Below are 26,236 nucleotides of genomic sequence, written 5' to 3'. Positions count from 1 at the left end.
AGTTTTCTTCTCCTCTACCAGACTGATTACTTTATAGAGGGAAAGCCTGTATGGATTAAGGAGACATGAAAGGTCATAAAACAGGGTGGCTCTGGGAGAAGGAAGCACCTTCAGCCAGTTCATGCCTTCAAAAAGAAAGGACCCAGGAAGAGACACTGAGAAGTGAGATTCTTTATCCAGACAAATAGTGTACCTCCTCTCCTTTTTGCACTGCACAACATCAAGATCTGGAAAAAAATACATTGATCTAGAGTTTGTCAAATGTGACTTCAGAAAAACCACAGGATCTTTTTTCTTCTAGCCACCAAATCCAATTCAGCTTCAAGGAATAAGGGAATTGTGAAAAGGGCGCAATCCCATCACAGCATGACTGATGATATTGGGGAGGGTAGGAGACCGAGAACCAACAGAGAAGGAGTCATGGAGGGAAGACTATAAGTCGTGGCTTTCCACACCTGTGTGTGTCTCAGTCTTGGCTGAGTATTCTCACCCAGCATAATTTCTGCTGACTTGAGGCCATCAACACCTAGAGTGCTATGGAGGCCTCATGAGAAGTCTCAGTCCTGGGCTTTGATGTGGGGAACTCTGGCTATTGGACTCAGAGCCAGGACCATGGTCTTCTAAGGAAGGTGGTACCTGTGTTTTACTGTTCTGACTCTCTTCTCACATATTCACCCTTCATTAATATAGCATCATGCTGAAGACCTATTTCATCAAAAATTCAGCATTCCTTAAATTTTTTTTCCCAAAACTTGCATCGATTTTAACTGCCTCCTATCCACTACTCTTCCCACCACCCTTAACATGTAGGTTATTATACCAGCTTTAACTTACTGATTTGTATCTTAAGTCTTGCCTACAACTGGAAGCAAAATTAGAACTCCACAAAGGGAGAATGTAGTGAAACCTAACCTAATGCACGAGTAAGCTGCTGTGCCTTTCAGAAGCAGTCAGGGTGCAAACAGGTGGAGTATTAGGAAATACAAAGAAAACGACTGGGCACCATGCAAAAGCTGTAGATCCTCTTGGAAAGCTGTGCTCATTTCTGAGGGCAGAACACATAGGGCTAGCTGGGGATGTTCTTGAACATCCAAGAGAAGCATCACAGCAGGCAACTTGCTTCTAAAGGGAACGTCGCTGACCTGTCAGGGACAGTTGTCTTTTGTGGGGAGAAAGCCTTCTTTTTTCCCATTCTGTCAACCATGGTCCAGTCGTGGGATTTTTCTCTGGATGTAGTCCCTGAACCATGAACCTTGGTCTTGTAAGCTGGACATAAACAGTACAGATGAAGATCAGAAAACACATGTAGCACATTCTCCCTTAAATGTGGGGTCACTTCTCAGTGGCAATGCCCTGATTTGCTTGTGCACCTCTCTTAACTCGAGTCAAAAACACTGCCCTACTACGTATTCAGAAATCTGCCCTATCTTTTATAGTCCCTTCGTTCTTTCTATCAAAGAGGTATCATTCTCTGGGAAAGTAGAATGAGACAGGCTATTCTATTTACCCCAAGGGATTGTTCTCTTTCTTCCACACCATATCTTTGATGCTATCTCGCTGTCCCCTCTGAGGATGGAGCCAGGAGGATGATACCAGATTTTATTCACTGATGAGCTCTTGTAGACTAAACATCAGCTTTTGTGCATCCTAACCATCAGCATAAAAATCCCACTTATTGAGACCATGAGGACCTTAAGTCTATGGAAATTTTTCTAAGTATAGGCTCATATTTTCTTGACTTTTAATACATTTTTCTTATAACAAGCCTACAACTTCTTTTATTTTTTTGCCCCATAAAACTATACTAAGTTAATTAACCCTTTAAAAATATAGCTTGAGTCAGCCATTTTTGAGCCCTAAACTATTTCTACATCTGTATTTTCTGTTTTCCCGTCTACTGACTGAAGTACAGTTGTCCCTCAGTATCCATGGCAGATTGGCTCCAGGACCTCCCATGGATACCAAGATCTGGGGATGCTCAAATCCCAAAGACAAAATGGCATAGTATGTGCATATAACCTCACATCCTCCTGTATACTTTAAATCACCTCTGGATTACTTATAATACCTAGTAAGATGTAAATGCTATGTAAATAGTTGTCATACTGTATTTAGAAAATAATGACATGGAAAACAGTCTGTACATGTTCAGCACAGATGTAATTTTTAAAAAATATTTTTCATCCACAGTTGGCTTAATCCATAGATGTAGATGCCACAGATACAGAGGGCTGACTGTGTAAACTCATCTAGCATTACTTAACTTTTCACCACAATCTGCCTTCTTGTTTCCAAAAGACATCTGCAGTTTCTCACTTGGGCTCATGCTGGTGTGTCTCCTTATGCTGGTGCCTCTTCCTCGACTGCTTTACTCCTCTATTTTCCCAGCATCCATCATCCCCTATCAAATCTAGTCTTTAAGAACCCAGAAAAAGGCATTTTCTGCATTCCCACTAAAATGTAATCTCTCAGGGCTACCAATGACAGCTGGGTTTATAGCACTTACTTTGTTGTGCTCCCTATTGTTCTCGTCAGTGTATTCACTTAACCCTTGCCTAGACAGCGAGGTCTTTGAGAAAAAAGGGCGGATTCAAGCTATATTTTTAAAGGGTTAATTAACTTAATAGAATGTAGTTTTTATGGGGCAAAAAAAAAGTTGTAGGCTTGTTATAAGGTAAAGAAAAATGTATTAAAAGTCAAGAAAATATGAGCCTATACTTATAGAGAAATTTCAAATCCATTAGCTGACACTCAAATCTTTGTTGAGTTGAAATCGTATGGAAATAACTGGCTATCAATTTGGGGACTATAATAAACTAATCTTAATTATAGTTTAAATCTTAATATAAAACGAGAATATGGAAAGAAACGTCATTTTTGTGGTGTCAGACTAACAGTTTCCCCCTTTTATTTATTTATTTTTTTTGAGACAGAGTCTCTGTCACCAGGCTGGAGCGCAGTGGCACAATCTCGGCTCACTGCAACCTCTGCCTCCCAGGTTCAAGCAATTGTCCTGCCTCAGCCTCCCAAGTAGCTGGGACTACAGGCGCGTGCCATCACCCCCAGCTAATTTTTGTATTTTTAGTAGAGACGGGGTTTCACCATGTTAGTCAGGATGGTCTCAATCTCCTGACCTGGTGATCCGCCCGCCTCGGCCTCCCAAAGTGCTGGGATTACAGACATGAGCCACCGTGCCTGCTCCCACTTTTTTTTTTTTTGAGATAGAGTCTCACTCAGGCTGGAATGAAATAAAGAGGAATGAATTTCTTGAGACAAATGAAAATGAACACACACTAAAACCCATGCAATACAGCAAAAGCAGTTCTTAGTGGGACGTTTATAGCAGTAAGTGCCTACATCACAAAAGAAGGAAGATCTTCAGCAATGTAATATTGTATTATACCTCAAGGAACTAGAAAAAAGAACAAACTAAACACAAAATTAGTAGAAGGAAGGAAATAATAAAGATCAGAGCAGAAATAAATGGAATAGAGACTTAAAAAATTACAAAAGATTGGCCAAGTGCGGTGGCTCATGCCTGCAATCCCAGCACTTTGGGAGGCCGAGGCGGGCGGATCACCAGGTCAGGAGATTGAGACCATCCTGACTAACATGGTGAAACCCCGTCTCTACTAAAAATACAAAAAATTAGCCAGGCGTGGTGGCAGGCGCCTGTAGTCCCAGCTACTCAGGAGGCTGAGGCAGGAGAATGGCGTGAACCCAGGAGGCGGAGCTTGCAGTGAACCGAGATTGCACCACTGCACTCCAGCCTGGGCAACAGAGCGAGACTCCATCTCGAAAAATAAAATAAAATTATGAAAGATCAACAAGATAAAGAGTTGGTTTTTGAAAAGATAAATCTTTAGCTGGACTAAGAAAAAAATAGACTCCAAATCAGAGACGAAGGAGACATTGCAACTGATTCTACAGAAATATAAGGGATCAGGCTGGGTGTGGTGGCTCATGCCTATAGTCCCAGCACTTTGGGAGGCTGAATCAGGCAGATCGCTTGAGGTCAGGAGTTCAAGAGCAGCTTGGCCAACATGCTGAAACCCCATCTCTACGAAAAATAGAGGTGGGCACCTGTAATCCCAGCTACTTGGGAGGCTGAGACAGAAGAATCGCTTGAACCTGGGAGGCAGAGGTTGCAGTGAGCCAAGATTGCACCACTGTACTCCAGCCTGGGCAACAGAGCGAAACTCCATCTCAAAAAAAAAAAAAAAAAAAAAAAAGATCATAAGAAACTGTTATGCCAACAAATCAGATCACCTAGAAGAAATAGGTAAACTCTTGGACACATCCAATCTACCAATATTGAATTATAAAGAAACAAAAAATCTGAACAGAGGCCAGTTGTAGTGGTTCACACCTGTAATCTGAGCATTTTGGGAGGCTGAGGTGGGTGGACCACTTGAGCCTGGAAGTGGGAGACCAGCCTGGACAACATAGTAAGACCCTGTTTCTACTAAAAATAAAATGAAAAATTAGTTGGGTGTGGTGGTCCACACCTGTGGTGCCAGCTACTCAGAAGGCTGAGGGAGGACTGCTTGAGCCTAGGAGTTTGAGGCTGCGGTGAGCTATGATCACACCAGAACACTCCAGCCTGGGCAACATAGCAAGACACTGTCTCAAAAAAAAATCTGAACAGACCAATAAAGAACAAGGAGATTAAACCAGTAATAAAAAGCCTCCCAGGGAAGAAAAGCCCAGGAACAGATGGCTTCACTCCTGAATTCTACCAAACATTTAAAGAATTAGTACTAAAAATTTAAGAAAATGGAATACTTCCAAACTTATCCCACAAGGTCAGCATTATCCTGATACCAAAAGCCAAACATATCAAAACCAAACAAGGACATAACAAAAAAAGAAAGAGAACTACAGGCCAATATCCCTGATGAACATAGATGTAAAAATCTTCAACAACAACAAAATTCAGCAAACCAAATTCAACAACCCATGAAAACGGTCATCCATCATGATCAAGTGCAATTCATCCCAGGAATTTGTGGGTGGTTCAATTTACACAAGTCAATAAATGATACACAGTGTTAACAGAATGACAGACAAAAACCTTATAATCATTTCAATAGATGCAGAAAAGGCATTTGACAAAATTCAAAATTCCTTTATGATAAAAACTCTAAACAAATTATGTGTAGAAGGATTGTACCTCAATAAAGACCATATATGACAAACCCATAGCTAACATCATACCGAATAGGGAAAAGTTGAAACCCTTTATGCTAAGATCTGGAACAAGACAAGCATGCTCACATTGGCCACTACTATTCAACATAGTACTGAAAGTGCTAGCAAGAGAAAGAAAAGTAATTGAAATTGGAAAGGAAGAAGTTAAATTGTCCCTGTTTGCAGAGACATGATCTTATATAAGAAACCCTAAACTCTCCATCAAAAAAACTGTTAGAACTAATAAATTCAGTAAAGCTGCAGGATATAAAAATCAACAGAATTTATATGCAGTAACAGCAAACTCTAAAAAATCAAGAAAATCCATTTGCAATAGCTACCAAAAAATAAAATACTTAGGAAGAAATTTAACCAAGGAGGTGAAAGATTTCTACACTAAAGACTGTAAAACATTCATAAATCAAAGAAAATACAATAAAGTCTTTGTTGATAGATTGGAAAAAATATTGTTATAAAATGTCTATACTACCCAAAGCAATCCATATATAGTACAATCCCTATCAAAGTGAAATAGAAAAAAAATGCTAAATTTGTATTGAACCACGGAAGATCCTGAATAACCAAAGCAGTCTTGAGCATGAAGAACAAAGCTGGAAATACCACATTATCTGACTTCAAAATGTACTACAAAGCTGTAGTAACTCAAACAGCATGGTACTGGCATAAGAACAGACAGATCAATGGAACAGAATAGAGAGATGAAAAATAAATTCATGCATTTACAGTAAATGGATTATTTACAAAGGCACCAAGAATACACAATGAGGAAAGGACAATGTCTTCAATAAATGATGCTGGGAAAACTGGATACCACATGTAGAAGAATGAAATTAAATTCTCTCATCTTTTATAAGAAAAAATCAATTCAAAATGGATTAAAGACCTCAAACTGTGAAACTTCTAGAAGAAAACATAGGGGGAGAGCTTCATGACATTGGTCCAGGCAATGATATGACCTAAATAGCATAAGTAACAAAAGCAAAAATAGACAAATGGAATTACATCACACTGAAAACTTTCTGCACAGCAAGCGATCAACAGGGTGAAGACATACCCTACAAAATGGGAGAAAATGTTTGCGAAGTATGTATTTGATAAGCATTAATATCCAAAATATATAAGGAACTGAAATAATGCAATAGAAACAAACAACTGGATTTTTTAAATGGGCCAAAGACCTCAATAGCCATTTCTCAAAGAAGACATATAAATGGCCAACAGGTATATGAAAAAAATGCTCAACATCACTAATCATAAGGGAAATACATATCAAAACTACAAGGAAATATCACCTCCTGTTAGAATTGCTATTATCAAAAAAACAAAGATAAGTGTTGGCAAGGATATGAAGTAAAGGGAACCCTTACACACCGTAAGTAGGAATATAAATTAGTACAGCCATTATGGAAAACAGTATGGAAGTGCCTCAAAAAATTACAAACTGAACTACTGTATGACAACATATGATTGAGCAATCCCACTACTGGGTCTATATCCAAAGAAAATAAAATCAGTATGCTGAAGATATCTGTTCTCCCTTGTTCATTGCAGCATTATTCACAATAGCTAAGATATGGAAGCTAAGTGTTCATCAGTGGCTAAATAAAGAAAATATATGTATACACAATGGAATACTTACTATTCAGCCTGTAATTTGTGATAACAGATGAACATGGAGGATGTATGTTTAGCAAAATGAACCAGACACAGAAAACTACCATGTGATTTCCCTCACATGTGGAATCTAAGAAGTTGATCTCAGAAGTAGAGACTAGAATGGTGGTTACCAGAGGGTTGGGTGGTTAGTGGGCTTGGGGAGTTGGGGAGATGTTGGCAATGAGTACATATTTACAATTAGGAGAAATAAGTTCAAGACATCTAATGTACAGCATTATCTTGGTAATGTACAGTAAGATGACATTAACGATGTATTGAAAAATATTTAGAATGGATGTTGTGTTCTCATCACAAATATATCAGATAATGCATATGTTAATTAGCTAGATTTAACCATTCTGCAATGTATATATAAAGAACATCATGTTGTACATGACAAATACGATTTTATATGTCAAGTTAAAGAAACAAATTTGAAAAGGAAAATGGAAAAAATGCATATATAGGAGGATAGCAGACATGACAACATCTGGATAATAGCATTATACAGGACAGAAAGATTAAAATGGAGATGAAAAATTATTAGAATAAATATTGGAGACAAATTTCTCATTAAAGAGAGATAAACTACTTCAAATTCAGTGTTCAGAGAGTACTAAGTAGAAGAGGTGAGAACCCATACCTAGACATATAATGACATCTCCAAACATCTCAGCGGTTTTGCCACAAAGGATTCATTTTAAAAACATTTTTGGAGGAACTGTTTAAATAAGAGAAATAGAACCAGCAGATGTTGGCCTGGACCACTTTACTACCTTGCTAACATGTCTCACTCCTTCACCCCACTTTAGGAACTTAGTGTAGCTCAGAATCTTTTTACTATTCACACACATTTGAATAAATTCTCGGCTAAATATAAAATTTGTTTCAAAGTAATTTTCCAGCAATCCTGAGCAAAAAGAACAAAACTGGAGACATCACATAACCTGACTTCAAAATATGTTACAAAGCTATAGTAACCAAAACATCATGGTATTAGTATAAAAATAAACACATAGACCAATGGAACAGAATAGAGGATCCAGAAATAAAGCCATGTATTTGCAGCCAGCTGATCTTCAACAAAGCCAACAAGATCTTACACTGGGGAAAAAAGACTATCTTCAACAAATAGTGCTGGGAAAATTGGATGGCCACATGCAGAAGAATGAAACTGGACCCCTTACCTCTCACCATACACCAAGTAAATTCAAAGTGCATCAAAGACTTTAAATATAAGACCCAAAACTATAAAAATACTAGAAGCAAATCTAGGGAAAACTCTTGGATATTGTTCTAGGCAAAGAATGTATGACTTAAGACCTCAAAAGCACAGGGAACAAAACCAAAAACAGAAAAATGGGACTTAATTAAACTAAAAAGCTTCTCTACAGCAGAATAAATGAGTGAAGAGACAACCTATTAAATGGGAGAAAATATTTGCAAGCCATTCATTTGACAGGTGACTAATATCCAGAATACACAAGGAACTCAAACAACTCAACAGTTAACAACAAAAGAATAAAAAAGTGGACAAAGGACATAATAGACAACTCTCAAAAGAAGACATACAAATGGCCAAGAGGTAAAAGAAAAATGCTTAACACCACTAATCATCAGGTAAATGCAAATCAAAACCACAATGAGATAATATCTTACCCTAGTCAGAATGGCTACCATTAAAAAGACAAAAAAAAAAAAAAAATGCTGGCAAGAATGCAGAGAAAAGGGAACTCTTATTCACTGTGGGTGGGAATGTAAACTAGTACAACCACTATGGAAAACAGCATGGAGATTTCTCAAAAAACTCAAATAGAATTACCATTTAATCTAGCAGTCCCACCACTAGGTATCTACTCAAAGGAAAATGAAGCAATATATCAAAGGAAAACCTGCATTCACATGTTTATTACAGCAGTATTCATAGTAAGGCTTGTGCCTCTCTGGGATGAAGCTTTGAGAGGAAGAAACAGGTAGCAATATTTGCTGTTCTGCAGGCTCTGCAGACCCAGGCAAACAGGGTCTGGAGTGGACCTCCAGCAAACTCCAGCAAACTCCAGCAGACCTGCAGAAGAGGGGCCTGACTGTTAGAAGGAAAACTAATAGAAAGCAATAATATCAACATCAACAAAAAGGATGCCCATGCAAAAACCCCATCCAAAGGTCCTCAGCATCAAATATCAAAGGTACATAAATCCATAAATACATAAAAACCAGTGCAGAAATGCTGAAAATTCCAAAAACCACAATGCCTCTTCTCTTTGAAAGGATCACAACTCCTCACCAGCAAGGGAACAAAACTGGATGGAGAATGAGTTTGATGAATTGACAGAAGTAGGCTTCAGAAGGTGGGTAATAACACTTCTCTGAGCTAAAGGAGCATGTTCTAACCCAATGCAAGGAAGCTAAGAAACCTTGATAAAAGGTTATAGGAATTGCTAACGAGAATAACCGGTTTAGAAAAGAACATGAATGACCCAATGAAACTGAAAAACACAGCATGAGAATTTCATGAAGCATACACAAGTATCAGTAGCCAAATTGGTCAAGCGGAAGAAAGGATATCAGAGATTGAAGATCAACTTAGTGAAATAAAGCGTGAAAACAAGATTAGAGAAAAAATGAAAAGGAATGAACAAAGCCTCCCAAGACATATGAGACTATGTGAAAAGACCAAACCTACGATTGATTGGTGTACCTGAAAGTGACGGAGAATGGAACCAAGTTGGAAAACACACTTCAGGATATTATCCAGGAGAACTTCCCCAAATTAGTGAGACAGGGCAACATTCAAATTCAGGAAATACAGACAACACCACTAAGATAGTCCTTGAGAAGAGCAACCCCAAGACACATAATTGTGAGATTCACCAAGACTGAAATGAAGGAAATAATGTTAAGGGCAGCCAGAGAGAAAGGTCAGGTTACCCATAAAGGGAAGCCCATCACACTTAACAGTGGATCTCTCTGCGGAAACCCCACAAGCCAGAAGAGAGTGGGGGCCAATATTCAACATTCTTAAAGAAAATAACTTTCAACCCAGAATTTTATATCGAGACAAACTAAGCTTGATCAGTGAAGGAGAAATAAAATCCTTTCCAGACAAGCAAATGCTGAGGGATTTTGTCACCACCAGTCCTGCCTTACAGGAATTCCTGAAGGAAGCACTAAATATGGAAAGGAAAAAATCAGTACCAGCTACTGCAAAAACATGCCAAAATATAAAGACCAATAACACTATGAAGAAACTGCATCAACTAATGTGCAAAATAACCAGCTAACATCATGACAACAGGATCAGATTCACACATAACAATATTAACAATAAACGTAAATGGGCTAAATGCCCCAATTGAAAGACGCAGACGGGCAAATTGGATAGAGTCAAGACCCATCGGTGTGCTGTATTCAGGAGACCCATCTCATATGCAAAGACACACATGGGCTCAAAATAAAGGGATGAAGGAATATTTACCAAGCAAATGGAAAGCAAAAGAAGCAGGGTTTGCAATCCTAGTCTCTGATAAAACAGACTTTAAGTCCAGGACCAGATGGATTCACAGCCGAATTCTACCAGAGGTACAAGGAGGAGCTGGTACCATTCCTTCTGAAACTATTCCAATCAATAGAAAAAGAGGGAATCCTCCCTAACTCATTTTATGAGGCCAGCATCATCCTGATACCAAAGCCAGGCAGAGACACAACCAAAAAAGAGAATTTTAGACCAATATCCTTGATGAACATTGATGCAAAAATCCTCAATAAAATACTGGCAAAACGAATCCAGCAGCACATCAAAAAGCTTATCCACCATGATCAAGTGGGCTTCGTCCCTGGGATGCAAGGCTAGTTCAACATACGCAAATCAATAAATGTAATCCAGCATATAAACAGAACCAAAGACAAAAACCACATGATTATCTCAATAGATGCAGAAAAGGCCTTTGACAAAATTCAACAACCCTTCATGCTAAAAACTCTCAATAAATTAGGTATTGATGGGACGTATCTGAAAATAATAAGAGCTATCTATGACAAACCCACAGCCAATATCATACTGAATGGGCAAAAACTGGAAGCATTCCCTTTGAAAACTGGCACAAGACAGGGATGCCCTCTCTCACCACTCCCATTCAACATAGTGTTGGAAGTTCTGGCCAGGGCAATTAGGCCGGAGAAGGAAATAAAGGGTATTCGATTAGGAAAAGAGGAAGTCAAATTGTCCCTGTTTGCACATGACATGATTGTATATCTAGAAAACCCCATTGTCTCAGCCCAAAATCTCCTTAAGCTGATAAGCAACTTCAGCAAAGTCTCAGGATACAAAATCAATGTACAAAAATCACAAGCATTCATATACACCAATAACAGACAGCCAAATCATGAGTGAACTCCCATTCACAATTGCTTCAAACAGAATAAAATACCTAGGAATCCAACTTACAAGGGATGTGAAGGACCTCTTCAAGGAGAAATACAAACCACTGCTCAAGGAAATAAAAGAGGATACAAAGAAATGGAAGAACCTTCCATGCTCATAGGTAGGAAGAATCAATATCGTGAAAATGGCCATACTGCCCAAGGGAATTTATAGATTCAATGCCATCCCCATCAAGCTACCAATGACTTTCTTCACAGAATTGGAAAAACTACTTTAAAGTTCACATGGAACCAAAAAAGAGCCCGCATCGCCAAGTCAATCTTAAGCCAAAAGAACAAAGCCGGAGGCATCACGCTACCTGACTTCAAACTGTACTACAGGGCTACAGTAACCAAAACAGCATGGTACTGGTACCAAAACAGAGATATAGATCAATGGAACAGAACAGAGCCGTCAGAAATAACGCCGTATATCTACAACTGTCTGATCTTTGACAAACCTGAGAAAAACAAGCAATGGGGAAAGGATTCCCTATTTAATAAATGGTGCTGGGAAAACTGGCTAGCCATATGTAGAAAGCTGAAACTGGATCCCTTCCTTACACCTTATACAAAAATCAATTCAAGATGGATTAAAGACTTACATGTTAGACCTAAAACCATGAAAACTCTAGAATAAAACCTAGGCAATACCATTCAGGACATAGGCATGGGCAAGGACTTCATGTCTAAAACACCAAAAGCCATGGCAACAAAAGCCAAAATTGACAAATGGGATCTAATTAAACTAAAGAGCTTCTGCACAGCAAAAGAAACTACCATCAGAGTGAACAGGCAACCTACAAAATGGGAGGAAATTTTTGCAACCTACTCTTCTGACAAAGGGCTAATATCCAGAATCTACAATGAACTCAAGCAAATTTACAAGAAAAAAACAAACAACCCCATCAAAAAGTGGGTGAAGGATATGAAGAGACACTTCTCAAAAGAAGACATTTATGCGGCCAAAAAACACATGAAAAAATGCCCATCATCACTGGCCATCAGAGAAATGCAAATCAAAACCACAATGAGATACCATCTCACACCAGTTAGAATGGCGATCATTAAAAAGTCAGGAAACAACAGGTGCTGGAGAGGATGTGGAGAAATAGGAACACTTTTACACTGTTGGTGGGACTGTAAACTAGTTCAACCATTGTGGAAGTCAGTGTGGCGATTCCGCAGGAATCTACAACTAGAAATACCATTTCACCCAGCCATCTCATTACTAGGTATATACCCAAAGGATTATAAATCATGCTGCTATAAAGACACATGCACATGTATGTTTATTGCGGCACTATTCACAACAGCAAAGACTTGGAACCAACCCAAATGTCCAACAATGATAGACTGGATTAAGGAAATGTGGCACATATACATCATGGAAGACTATGCAGCCATAAAAAATGATGAGTTCATGTCTTTTGTAGGGACATGGATGAAACTGGAAGCCATCATTCTCAGCAAACTATCGCAAGGACAAAACAACAAACACAGCATATTCTCACTCATAGGTGGGAAATGAACAATGAGAACACATGGTCACAGGAAGGGGAACATCACACTCTGGGGACTGTTGTGGGATGGGGGGAGTGGGGAGGGATAGCATTAGGAGATATACCTAATGCTAAATGACGAGTTAATGGGTGCAGCACACCAACATGGCACATGTATACATATGTAAGAAACTTGCACATTGTGCACATGTACCCTAAGACTTAAAGTATAATAATAATAAAAAAAATAAAATGAAAAGACTTTAAACCAACAAGGATAAAAATAGACAAAGAAGGGCATTACATAATGGTAAAGAGATCAATGCAACAAGAAGAGCTAACTATCCTAAATATATACAATACAGGAGCACCTAGATTCATAAAGCAAGTTCTTAGAGATCTACAAAGAGATGTAGACTCCCAAACAATAATAATGGGAGACTTTAACACCCCACTGTCAACATTAGATCAACAAGACAAAAATTAACAAGGATATCCAAGACTTGAACTCATCTCTGGACCAAGTGGACCTAATAGATATCTACAGAACTCTCCACCCTAAATCAAGAGAGTATACATTCTTCTCAGCACCATATCACACTTATTCTAAAATTGACCACATAATTGGAAGTAAAACATGCCTCAGCAAATGCAGAAGAATGGAAATCATAACAAACAGTCTCTGAGACCACAGTGCAATCAAATTAGAACTCAGGATTAAGAAACTCACTCAAAACTGCACAACTACATGGAAACTGAACAACCTGTTCCTAAGTGACTACTGGGTAAATAACGAAATTAAGGCAGAAATAAATAAGTTATTTGAAACCAGTGAGAACAAAGACACAACATAACAGAATCTCTGGGACACAGCAGTGTTTAGAGGGAAATTTACAGCACTAAATGCCCACAGGAGAACGTGGGAAAGTTCTAAAATTGACACCCTAACATCATAATTAAAAGAACTAGAAAAGCAAGAGCAAACACATTCAAAAGCTAGCAGAAGACAAATAACTAAGATCAGAGCAGAACTGAAGGAGACAGAGACACAAAAAACCCTTCAAAAAATCAATGAATCCAGGAGCTGGTTTTTTGTAAAGATTAACAAAATAAGACCACTGGCCAGGATAATAAAAAAGAGAAGAATCAAATAGACACAATAAAAAATGATAAAGGGGAGATCACCACTGATACCACGGAAATACAAACTACCATCAGAGAATACTATAAACACCTCTATGCAAATAAACTAGAAAATCTAGAAGAAATGGATAAATGCCTGGATTTATATACCCTCCCAAGACTAAACCAAGAAGAAGTCGAATCCCTGAACAGACCAATAACAAGTTCTGAAATTGAGGCAGTAATTAACAGCCTACCAACCTAAAAAGGCCCAGGTCCAGATGGATTCACAGCTGAATTCTACCAGAGGTACAAAGAGGAGCTGATACCATTCCTTCTGTAACTATTCCAAACAATAGAAAAAGAGGGACTCCTCCTTCTCATTTTATGAGGCCAGCATCATGCTGATACCAAAACCTGGTAGAGACACAACAAAAAAAAGAAATACCCTGATGAACATCAATGCGAAAATCCTCAATAAAATACTGGCAAACTGAATCCAGCAGCCCATTAAAAAGCTTATCCACTATGATCAAGTCACCTTCATCCCTAGGATGCAAGGCTGGTTCAACATATGCAAATCAATAATCATAAACCATCACATAAACAGAAGCAATGACAAAAACCACATGATTATCTCAATAGATGCAGAAAAAAGCCTTTGATAAAATTCAACACCTCTTCATGCTAAAAACACTCAACTAGGTATTGACGGAACATATCTCAAAATAATAAGATCTATTTATGACACACCCACAGCCAATAAATGTGATACTGAATGGGCAAAAGCTGGAAGCAGCTTTTGAAAACCAGCACAACACAAGGATGTCCTCTCTCACCACTCCTATTCAACATAGTATTGGAAGTTCTGGCCAGGGCAATTAGGCAAGAGAAAAAAAATAAAGGGTATTCAAATCGGAAGGGAGGAAGTCAAATTGTCTCTGTTTGCAGTTGACATGATTGTGTATTTAGAAAACCCCATTGTTGGCCAGGCACAGTGGCTCATGCCTGTAATCCCAGCACTTTGGGAGGCTGAGATGGGTGGATCATGAGGTCAAGAGATCAAGACTATACTGGCCAATATGGTGAAACCCTATCTCTACTAAAAAAACAAACATTAGCTGGGTGTGGTGGTGCGCACCTGTAGTCCCAGCTACTCGGGAGGCTGAGGCAGGAGAATCGCTTGAACCCAGGAAGCAGAGGTTGCAGTGAGCTGAGATTGTGCCACTGCACTGCAGCCTGGTGACAGAGTGAGACTCCGTCTCAAAGGAAAAAAAAAAAAAAAAGAAAAAACCCCATCGTCTCAGCCCCAGAACTCCTTAAGCTGATAAGCCACTTCAGCAAAGTCTGAGGATACAAAATCAATGTGCAAAAATCACAAGCATTCCTATACATCAATAATAGACAAACACAGAGCCAAATCATGAGTGAACTTCCATTCACATTTGCTAGAAAGAGAATTAAATACCCAGCAATACAACTTACAAGATATGTGAAGGACCTCTTCAAGGAGAACTACAAACCACTGCTCAAGGAAATAAGAGAGAACACAAACAAATGGAAAAACATTCCATGCTCATGGATAGGAAGAATCAATATCATGAAAATGGCCATACTGCTCAAAGTAATTTATAGATTCAATGCTATCCTGTATCCTGTATAGCCAAGACAACCCTAAGCAAAAAGAACAAAGCTGGAGGCATCATGCTACCTGACTTCAAACTATACTACAAGACTACAGTAACCAAAACAGCATGGTACTGGTATCAAAACAGATATATACCAATATATAGTATCAAAACAAATATATACCAATAGAACAGAAGAGAGGCCTCAGAAATAACACCACACATCTACAACCGTCTGATCTTTGACACACCTGACAAAAACAGGCAATGGGGAAATGCTTCCCTATTTAATAAATGGTGTTGGGAAAACTGGCTAGCCATATGCAGAAAACTGAAACTGGACCCCTTCCTTACACCTCATACGAAAATTAACTCAAAATGGATTAAAGACTTAAATGTAAGACCTAAAACCATAAAAACCATAAAAGAAAACCTAGGCAATACCATTCAGGACATAGGCATGGGCAAAGACTTCATGACTAAAACATCAAAAGTAATGGCAACAAAAGCCAAAATTCACAAATGGGATCTATTTAAACTAACGAGCTTCTGAACAGCAAAAGAAACTATCATCAGAATGAACAGGCAACCTACAGAGTGGGAGAAAATTTTTGCAATCTATCCATCTGACAGAGGGCTAATATCTAGAATCTACAAAGAACTTAAACAAATTTACAAGAAAAAAACAGCCCCATGAAAAAGTGGGTAAAGAATATGAACAGACACTTTTCAACAGAAGACATTTATGCAGCCAACAGACACAGGAAAAAATGCTCATCATCACTGGCCATCAGAGAAATGCAAATCAAAGCCACAATGAGATACTGTCTCACGCCAGTTAGAATGATTAAAAAGTCAGGAAACAACAGATGCTGGAGAGGATGTGGAGAAATAGGAATGCTTTTACACTGTTGGTGAGAGTGTAAATTAGTTCGACCATTGTGGAAGACAGTGTGGCGATTCCTCAAGGATCTAGAACCAGAAATACCATGTGATCCAGCAACCCCATTACTGGGTATATACCCCAATTATTATAAATTATTCTGCTATAAAGACTCATGCACACGTATGTTTATTGCAGCACTGTTCACAATAGCAAAGACTTGGAACCAACCCAAATGCCCATCAATGATAGACTGGATTAAAAAAATGTGGCACATATACACCATGGAATACTATGCATCCAAAATAAAACGGATGAGTTCATTTCCTTTGCAGGGACATGGATGAAGCTGGAAACCATCATTCTCAGCAAACTAACACAGGAACAGAAACTGCAACACCGCATGTTCTCACTCATAAGTGGGAGTTGGACAGTAAGAACACATGGACACAGGGAGGGGAACATCATACACCAGGGCCTGTCAGGGGGTGGGGGGCTAGGGGAGGGATAGCATTAGGAGAAATACCTAATGTAGATGACGGGTTGATGGGTGCAGCAAACCACCATGGCACGTGTATACCTATGTATACATTCTGCACATGTATCTCAGAACTTAAAGTGTATTTAAAAAAAAAAGAAGTCTTTTAGAATTAGCTACAGCTAATGGATAAAGAAAAACTTGGAGAAGTTGAGCAATACAATAAAATTTGGTTTAAGAGATAATATGTACAACTTAACGTGCCTTAAAAAAGAATATACATCTTTTTTATATACCATGAGACATTTATAAAAATTGATTATGTAATTGACTCCAGAGGAAGCCATAAACTTTAAAAAACAGAGAGCAAAAAGGAGCAGAAAGGGAGGGGGGAGGAGAAAGGGCTAATAAATATGTAAACAGTCACTATGCTTCATTTGCAGTCCAGGATGCATATTAAAGTAAGAATGTACACTTCTTACCATTAAACTGACAAAATTTAGAGTGACAAAATCTACTGTTGACAGTGATAGGCTACTTTCATACCTTTTTGGTAGAAATATGAGGTATTACAGCCTTTTAAAAAAGCCACCTGACAATATTTGTTAAAATTTAAACTACACATACCCTTCTACCACGTGTTCCCAATTCTGGAACTCTATCACATAGATATAAAAGCAGAAGTATGTAAATGATATGCTTACACAGATGTATTAACAGCTGATTTTCATTACTAAATACCAGAATGACCATACCATTTGTTTACAGATGGTAAACAATTGTCCTATTTGAACTAGCAAAACCTCTGGTTGGTTGAGTTCCGTGTCATACTGCTTACTGTTATTTTTAGTATCACTCCAGTATGTAATGGATATATATGTCTATGTAGGTATGAGTGTATGGTTTGTAGTGGCAAAAAAATAAAACCTCAGACAAGTTAAATGTTCACTAACAGAGGAAAAATTGTTAAATAGATGGTACATCCATATTACATAAAACATTTTGTAGCTGTTTAGGAGTTTGATTGTGATGGATAAAAATAAGATAAAGAAAGTTGTAGCAGAAAGTGCTAGTTGCCAGCATGATATCTATTCTTCCTCAGTATGAAACAAGACGCTGTTTGTTAGTGTGTGTGTGTAATGTATCCAGGTAAACAATGACACATTCCAGCTATGTTTGCTGCTAGCAGTGGCCATGTCACTAGGTTATAGCTAATGATAGGTAGGTGAAAATTGTTGGGTGGGTTTTATGTGAAATAGCTTGCAGATTGTAAAGCGTCTTCTGCTTCTGGCCATGAGGAAGTAATTGAGTCCAGAATTATGCTTCCACTATAGACTATTAGAAAACTGGACCAATAAAACAAACAAACAACAAGGAAAAAAATGGTTTTAAGCATTGGAAAATGGAAAGCTCAGAACTATAACACCTGAAAGAAGTGAAAGAAACAAAGTGAGCCTTAGGCACCAAAGCTTTACTCTCACAGACAATTTTTGGACTGTGGCACCAGGAGGGAACCCAGACAAATCATGACAAACTGTTAAGTAAAAGAGAGACCACAGTTCAAGGGAGCTTGGATTTTGGCATAGAGTAACCAAGAGGAGGGAGAAAGAGAGGAAGACTTCCAGATATATGTATAGTTGTCTCTATATTGTCCTATTTGAACTAGCAAAACTTCTGGTTGGTTGAGTTCCGTGTCATACTGCTTACTGTTATTTTTAATATCACTCCAGTATGTAATGGAAATCTGTGAATGGTAGGGTAAACCTCCAAGAGGCTGGGCAAGAACAGCTTCTTGGAGAAAAAAAAAAAACAGCTGCTAGGAAGAAGACAAAAATATTCCTAGAGATCACACTGAGCTAGAGATTATTATAGTTCCCAGAGCAGCCAGACTGGAAAGATAGAGAGACCACATTGAGTACACAGAGCATTTAGTAGAGAACCCAGAAAGGCCATGCCTTGGAAGTGGGGCCAAGTTAGCCCTAGAATAAAGAAGACTATAGACTTACCCTGAAAGAACTTAAAAACAAGTTTCAAAAGAATAAAACAACACAAGTAATTTAACTGCTAGAGAGAACAAACTCCAACAATCTTTTTCTTTTTAATGCAAAAAAAAAAAAAAAAAATCCAGCAACCAGCCATGTATAATTTACAATGTCCAGCTTCTAACAAAAAGTGTTAAACATTGGGCAGAAAAATAAGGCCCATAACCTGGTGTATTAGTCCGTTTTCACACTGCTGATAAAGACATACCCGAGACTGGGCAATTTACAAAAGAAAGAGGTTTACTGGACTTACAGTCTCCCTTGGCTTGGGAGGCCTCATAATCATGGTGGAAGGTGAGAAAGACACATCTCACATGGTAACAGTCAAGAGAAGAGCGCTTGTGCAGGGAAACTCCCATTTTTAAAACCATCAGATCTCGTTAGACTTATTCACTATCACGAGAACAGCACAGGAAAGACCCACCCCCATGATTCAATTACTTCCCACCAGGATCCTCCTATGACACGTGGGAATTGTAAGAGTTACAATTCAAGATGAGATGTGGATAGGGACACAGCCAAACCATATCACCTGGAGAACATTCAGACAATAGAAACAGACTCAGAAATGAAAAAGATGATAGAACTAGTAGATAAGGATGTTAAAACAGATTCTATAAATACGTGCATATGTTCAAAAATGCAAAATAAACATGAACATAATGAGATAAATGGAAGATATAAATATGGACACAGTAGAACTCCTAGAGGTGACATATAAAACACCAGGATAAAACATTTACTGGATAGGATTAATGGCAGGTCAGAGACTGTAGAAGAAAATATTAAACTGAGAGACTTGGCAACAGAATATATACAAAATGCATCAAAGAGAAAAAGAACACTGATAAAGTCTCGGTGACTTGTGGGGCTATTAAAGCACATGGTATATACATATTTGGTGTCTCAGAAAGAGATGAGACAGACTGGGGCAGAAAAATAACGGCTCAACAGTTTCTAATTTTTTTGAAAGCTATAAATACAGAGAATAAAAAATCTCAATGATCTTCAAGAAAGAGACACATAATACACACACACCCCAAACCACTCCAAAGCATACAACAATCAAGTTATTGAAAACTAGAAAACTGGTTGACTAAAAAAAGATACTTTACATATATCGGAACAACTAGAAAAAGACATTGCACACACATAGGAAAAAGATTAGTATGGATTTCTTATAAGAAATTACTTACAGCTAAAAACAATGGGACAGTGACTTTTAAGTACCGATAACAGAACAACCCCCTGAAAACAAAAACAAAAACAAAAACAAAACTCAAAACCTTGTCTATCCACAATTTTCTATCCAGTGAAATTATCCCTCAGAAATGAATACTAAGGTGGGGGCCAAGATGGCCAACTAGAAGCAGCAGTGATCAGAGGCTCCCATCGAAAGAACCATAATAGCATGTGAATCCTGCACCACCAACCAAGGTATCCAGGATCTCTCACCAGAACTGACTAGGCAGCTGGTGTGATCCATGGAGAGGAAGGAAGAGCAGTGTGGTATGACTGCACACCCGAGAGCCACACGGAGCAGGGGAAACCCCACTCCCCAAGCCAGGGGAGGCAGTGAGAGTGCTACCCAGCTGAGGAAACTGTGCTTTTTCCATGGAACTGTGCAATCCATGGATTAGAAGATCCCACTCGCGATCCCATGCCACTGGGGCCTAGGGTCCCAACCTCAGAGCTGTGCAGATTCTCTGCAGCCTCTCAGCTAGAATCTGCTTAAGCCTGCCAAGTTACAGGGGAGAGGGGTGACCAGCACCACAGCTGCAGCTGCCTGCTGTCTACACCATTTGAGCTCCTTGGGGAAGGGGCAGCAGCCAGCACTGGGACTCATAACTGCTTATCACACTAAGCTCCCTGGGCAGGAGAAGGGCGGCATCCATCTCTATAGCTCCAGGCTGCACTTTTCCACTGCTGGAGCCAATGAGGTGGGACAGCTTGGTCACAAGAGGTGTCTCCCACAGCCCAACACACTGGCTGTGGCAGACTGGCCAGACTGCCTCTTCAGGCCTGGGTGGGGCCCCCATGCAGGAACTCTTAACAACTCCAGCCAGAGGCTCCGGGACAGGACCCTGATCTCCCTGGGCCTGACGCTTTTGGGGTAGGGGTGGCCGTAGTATCTGTCGACCAGCAGACTTAGCCTTTCCTCCTGGTAGTTGTGAGTAATTGCAGCAGCCCAGATGAGTGGGTTTCCCCCAGCGAAGCACACCCTCTCCACCAAGGGACAAAGTGCTTCATTAAACAGGTCCTGTTCCCTGTGCCACGCAACGAGGTGAGACCCTCAAAAAGGGGTTGTCAGACATCCTATACAGGAGTGATACTACTGGCATCAGGTTGGTGCCCCTTGAGGTCAGAGATCCCAGAATAAGGAGCAGGCACTTACCTTTGCTGTTCTCCAGCCTTCTTGAGTGACATCTGCAGGCATAGGAGCGAACCAGAGGAATATGGCCTGAAGTGAAACCCCAGCAAACTGCAGCAGCCCTACAGAAGAGGGACCTGACTATTGAAAGAAAAACAAACGAAAAGCAACAACAGCATCAACAACAACAAAAGTTCCCACAAAAACCCCATCCAAGAGTCAGCAGCCTCAAAGATCGAAACTAGACAAACTCATGGTGATAAGAAAAAAATCAACGAAAAAATGTTGAAAACCCAAAAGGCCAAAGTGCCCCTTCTTCAAATGATCACAACGCCTCTCTAGCAAGGGCACAGAATTGGACAGAGGATGAGATGGAAGAATTGACAGAAGTAGGCTTCAGAAGATGAGTAATAAAAAAACTTCTGCTGAGCTAAAGGATGATGATCTAAGCCAATGCAAAGAAGCTAAGAACCTTTATAAAAGGTTAGAGGAGCTAACTAGATTAACCAGTTTAAAGAGGAACATAAATGACGTGATGCAGCTGAAAAACACAGCATGAGAACTTCGTGAAGCATACACAAGAATCAATAGCCAAATCGACCAAGCGGAAGAAAGGATATCAGAGTTTGAAGACCACCTTGCTGAAGTAAGGCATGCAGACAAGATTAGAGAAAAAAGAATGAAAAGGAGCACACAAAGCCTCCAAGAAATATGGGACTATGTAAAAAGACCAAACCTATGATTGATTGGAGTACCTGAAGGAGACGGGGAGAATGGAAACAAGCTGGAAAACACCTCAGGATATTATCCAGGAGAACTTCCCCAACCTAGCAAGACAGGCCAACATGCAAATTCAGGAAATACAGAGAACACCACTAAGATACTCCATGAGAAGATCAACCCCAAGACACGTAATTGTCAGATTTACCAAGGTGAAATGAAGGAAAAAATGTTAAGGCCAGCCAGAGAAAAAGGTCACGTCACCTACAAAGGGAAGCCCATCAGACTAACAGCAGACCTTTCAGCAGAAACCCTACAAGCCAGAAGAGATTGGGAGCCAATATCAAACATTCTTAAAGAAAAGAATTTCCAACCCAGAGTTTCATAGCTGGCCAAACTAAGCCTCATAAGTGAAGGAGAAATAAAATCCTTTCCAGAAAAGCAAATGCTGAGGGATTTTGTCACCACCAGGCCTGCCTTGCAGGAGCTCCTGAAGGAGACACTAAATATGGAAAGGAAAAACTGGTACCAACCACTGCAAAAAACACACCAAAATATAAATACCAATGACACTATGAAGAAACTGCATCAACTAGTGTGCAAAATAAGCAGCTAGCATCATGATGACAGTATCAAATTCACACATAACAAAACTAACCTTGGCCGGGAGCAGTGGCTCATGCCTGTAATCCCAGCACTTTGGGAGGCCAAGGCAGGTGGATCACCTGAGGTCAGGAGTGCGAGACCAGCTGGGCCAACATGGTGAAAGCCCCGTCTCTACTAAAAATACAAAAATTAGCTGGGTATGGTGGCCGGTGCCTGTAATCCCAGCTACTCAGGAGGCTTAGGCAGGAGAATCGCTTGAATCCAGGGGGCGGAGGTTACAGTCAGCCGAGATCATGCCATTGCACTCCAGCCTGGACAACAAGAGTGAAACCTTGTCCAAAAAAAAAAAACAAAAACAAACAAAAAAAACCTTAAATGCAAATGGGCTAAATGCTCCAATTAAAAGACAAAGACTGGCAAATTCGATAAGGAGTCAAGACCCATTGATCAGTGTGCTGTATTTAGGAGACCCATCTCACATGCAAAGACACACATTGGCACAAAATAAAAGGATGGGGGGAAATTTACTAACCAAATGGAAAGCAGAAAATAAAAATAAAAAATAAAAAAAGGAGGGGTTGCAATACTAGTCTCTGACAAAACAGACTTTAAACCAACAAAGATCAGAAAAGACAAAGAAGGCAGTCCCAGCCACCAACCGCAGACAGTGGAATCCTTGGGCTCCTGAGCTTCAGGATGATTCATGCTGAGATGGACCCAGAAGAAGCACTTTGTTGGCAATCCTACTAATAGTGACTTTGAGTTGAAGACAGCTGAGCTCCCACCCTTAAAAAATAGAGAGGTCCTGCTTGAAGCTTTGTTCCTCACTAGGGACCCTTACATGAGAGTGGCAGCCAAAAGACTGAAGGAAGGTGATACAATGATGGGGCAGCAAGTGGCCAGATTTGTGGAAAGTAAAAACGCAGCCTTACCAACAGAACTATTGTACTGGCTCCTTCAGGCTGGACAGCACACTCCATTGCTGATGGAAAAGATCTGGAAAAGCTGCCAACAGAATGGCCTGACACAGTACCACTGTCTCTGGCTCTGGGGACAGTTAGCATGACAGGCCTCACTGCCTACTTTGGCCTACTTGACATCTGTGGTGTGAAGGGTGGAGAAACAGTGATGGTTAATGCAGCAGCTGGAGCTGTGGGCTCTGTTTTGGGGCAGATTACAAAGCTCAAGGGCTGCAAAGTGGTTGGAGCAGTAGGGTCTGACGAAAAGACTGCCTGCCTTAAAAAGCTTGGATCTGATGTCTTTAACTACAAGACAGTAGAGTCTTTGAAGAAACTTTGAAGAAAGCCTCTCCTGATGGTTACAATTGTTATTTTGATAATGTAAGTGGATGGTTTTCAAACACTGTTATCTCCCAGATGAAGAAATTTGGAAGAATTGCCACATGTGGAGCTATCTCTATATATAACATATACATATCTACATATAACACCTGTAATCCCAGTACTTTGGGAGAATGAGGCAGGTGGATCGCCTGAGGTCAGGAGTTTGAGACCAGCCTGGCCAACATGGTGAAACCCCCGTCTCTACCAAAAATACAAAAATTAGCCGGGTGTGGTGGTACCAGCCCACTTCCCCCAGGCCCAATCCCAGAGATTGTTAGATCTATCAGGAGCTTCACATGGAAGGGTTCATTGTGACCTGCTGGCCAGGAGATGCCCACCAAAAAGCTCTAAAGGACTTGCTGAAATGGGTCTCAGAGGGTCAAATCCAGTACCAGGAATATATCATTGAAGGATATGAAAACATGCCAGCTGCATTTATGGGAATGCTGAAAGGAGATAATTTGGGGAAAACAATAGTGAAAGTGTGAAAAAAAATGACACATGGAATCTGAATGCCATTTAGGTGATTAATTTGTTTTTCACCATTTAGCAAAAATGTGTACTACATTAAATGTCTAAGAAATAGTACTAGTAACGGGTTTGACCTACCTAATAAAATACATTTAACTGGTATGTAATTAGTGATGGAGGATGAAAATTTCAGAGCCAACAACAACCAGCCACCTCACTGTTCACTACAGCTTCTTCTGAGTTGTGGTAGAAAATAATGGCTTTGGAGTTTGAAAGTTTATCAAACACTGCATGTTCTCACTCATAAGTGAAAGCTGTACAATGAAAAAACATGGACACGGGGAAGGGAACAACATATACTGGGGCCTATAGGGGGTGGGAGGAAGGAGAGCATCAGAATAAATAGCTAATGCTGTGGGGCTTAATACCTAGGTAATGGGTTGATAGGTGCAGCAAACCACCATGGTGTACGTTTACCTATGAAACAAACCTACACATTCTGCACGTGCATCCCAGAATGTGAAATAAAATAAAAATTAAAAAAAAAAAGAAAGACAAAGAAGGGCACTACATAATGGTAAAGGGATCAATTCAACAAGAAAAGCTAACTGTCCTAAATATACATGAACCCAATACAGGAGCACCCAGATTCATAAAACAAGTTCTTAGAGACCTACAAAGAGACTTAGACTCTCACATAATAATAGTGGGAGACTTTAACACTCCACTGCCGATATTAGACAGATCAATGTGACAGAAAATTAACAAGGATATTCAGGACTTGAACTCAGCTCTGGATCAAGTGAACCTAATAGACGTCTACAGAACTCTCCACCTCAAATCAACAGAATATACATTCTTCTCAGCACCACATAGCACTTACTCTAAAACAGACCACATAATTAGAAGTAAAACACTCCCTCAGCAAATGGAAAAGAACTGAAATCATAACAAAATTATCTTAGAATATAGTACAATCTAATTAGAACTCAGGATTAAGAAATTCACTCAAAACCACAAAATTACATGCAACTTGAACAACCTTCTCCTGAATGACTCCTGGGTATATAACAAAATTAAGGTAGAAATCTAGAAGTTCTTTGAAACCGATGAGAACAAAGAGACAATGTACCGGAATCTCTAGAACACAGCTACAGCACTGTTAAGAGGGAGATTTATAGCACTAAATGCCCATATCAGAAAGCTAGCAATCTCAAATTGACAACCTAACTTCATCATAAAAAGAGCTAGAGAAACAAGAGCAAATTAGTTTTAAAACTAGGAGAATACAATAAATAAATAACATCAGAGCACAAATGAAGGAGACAGAAACACGAAAAACCCTCCAAAAAAATCAATGAATCCAGGAGCTGGGTTTTTTTTTTTTTTTTTTGAGGTGATGGATACTTTATTTATCCTAATGTGATTATTACACCTTGCATGCCTGTATCAAAGTATCTCACGTACCCCATCAATATACATAGCTGCTATGCACCCACACAATTAAAAACTTAAAAAGAAAATAAGCACTTTTGTGTAGCAGACACTATCAGAAAGTGAAAAGACAACCTATTAAATGAAAGAAATTTTTTTTTTATTATTATTATACTTTAAGTTTTAGGGTACATGTGCACAATGTGCAGGTTAGATACATATGTATACATGTGCCATGCTGGTGCGCTGCACCCACTAACTCGTCATCTAGCATTAGGTATATCTCCTAAAGCTATCCCTCCCCCCCCCCACCCCACAACAGTCCCCAGAGTGTGATGTTCCCCTTCCTG

The 26,236-nt window shown here is 39.5% G+C and overlaps 1 pseudogene; it reads left to right on the top strand.

Moving 5' to 3' along the window:
• Window positions 1-96: 96 nt before the first annotated feature.
• On the top strand, window positions 97-26,236 carry LOC100976301 (prostaglandin reductase 1-like; annotated as a pseudogene).

This window comes from Pan paniscus, chromosome 1 (assembly GCF_029289425.2).
Source record: "Pan paniscus chromosome 1, NHGRI_mPanPan1-v2.0_pri, whole genome shotgun sequence".
NCBI classification, from domain to species: domain Eukaryota; kingdom Metazoa; phylum Chordata; class Mammalia; order Primates; family Hominidae; genus Pan; species Pan paniscus.
The sequence above is the reverse complement of the archived record's forward strand: the minus strand, read 5'-3'. Positions and strand labels throughout refer to the sequence as shown.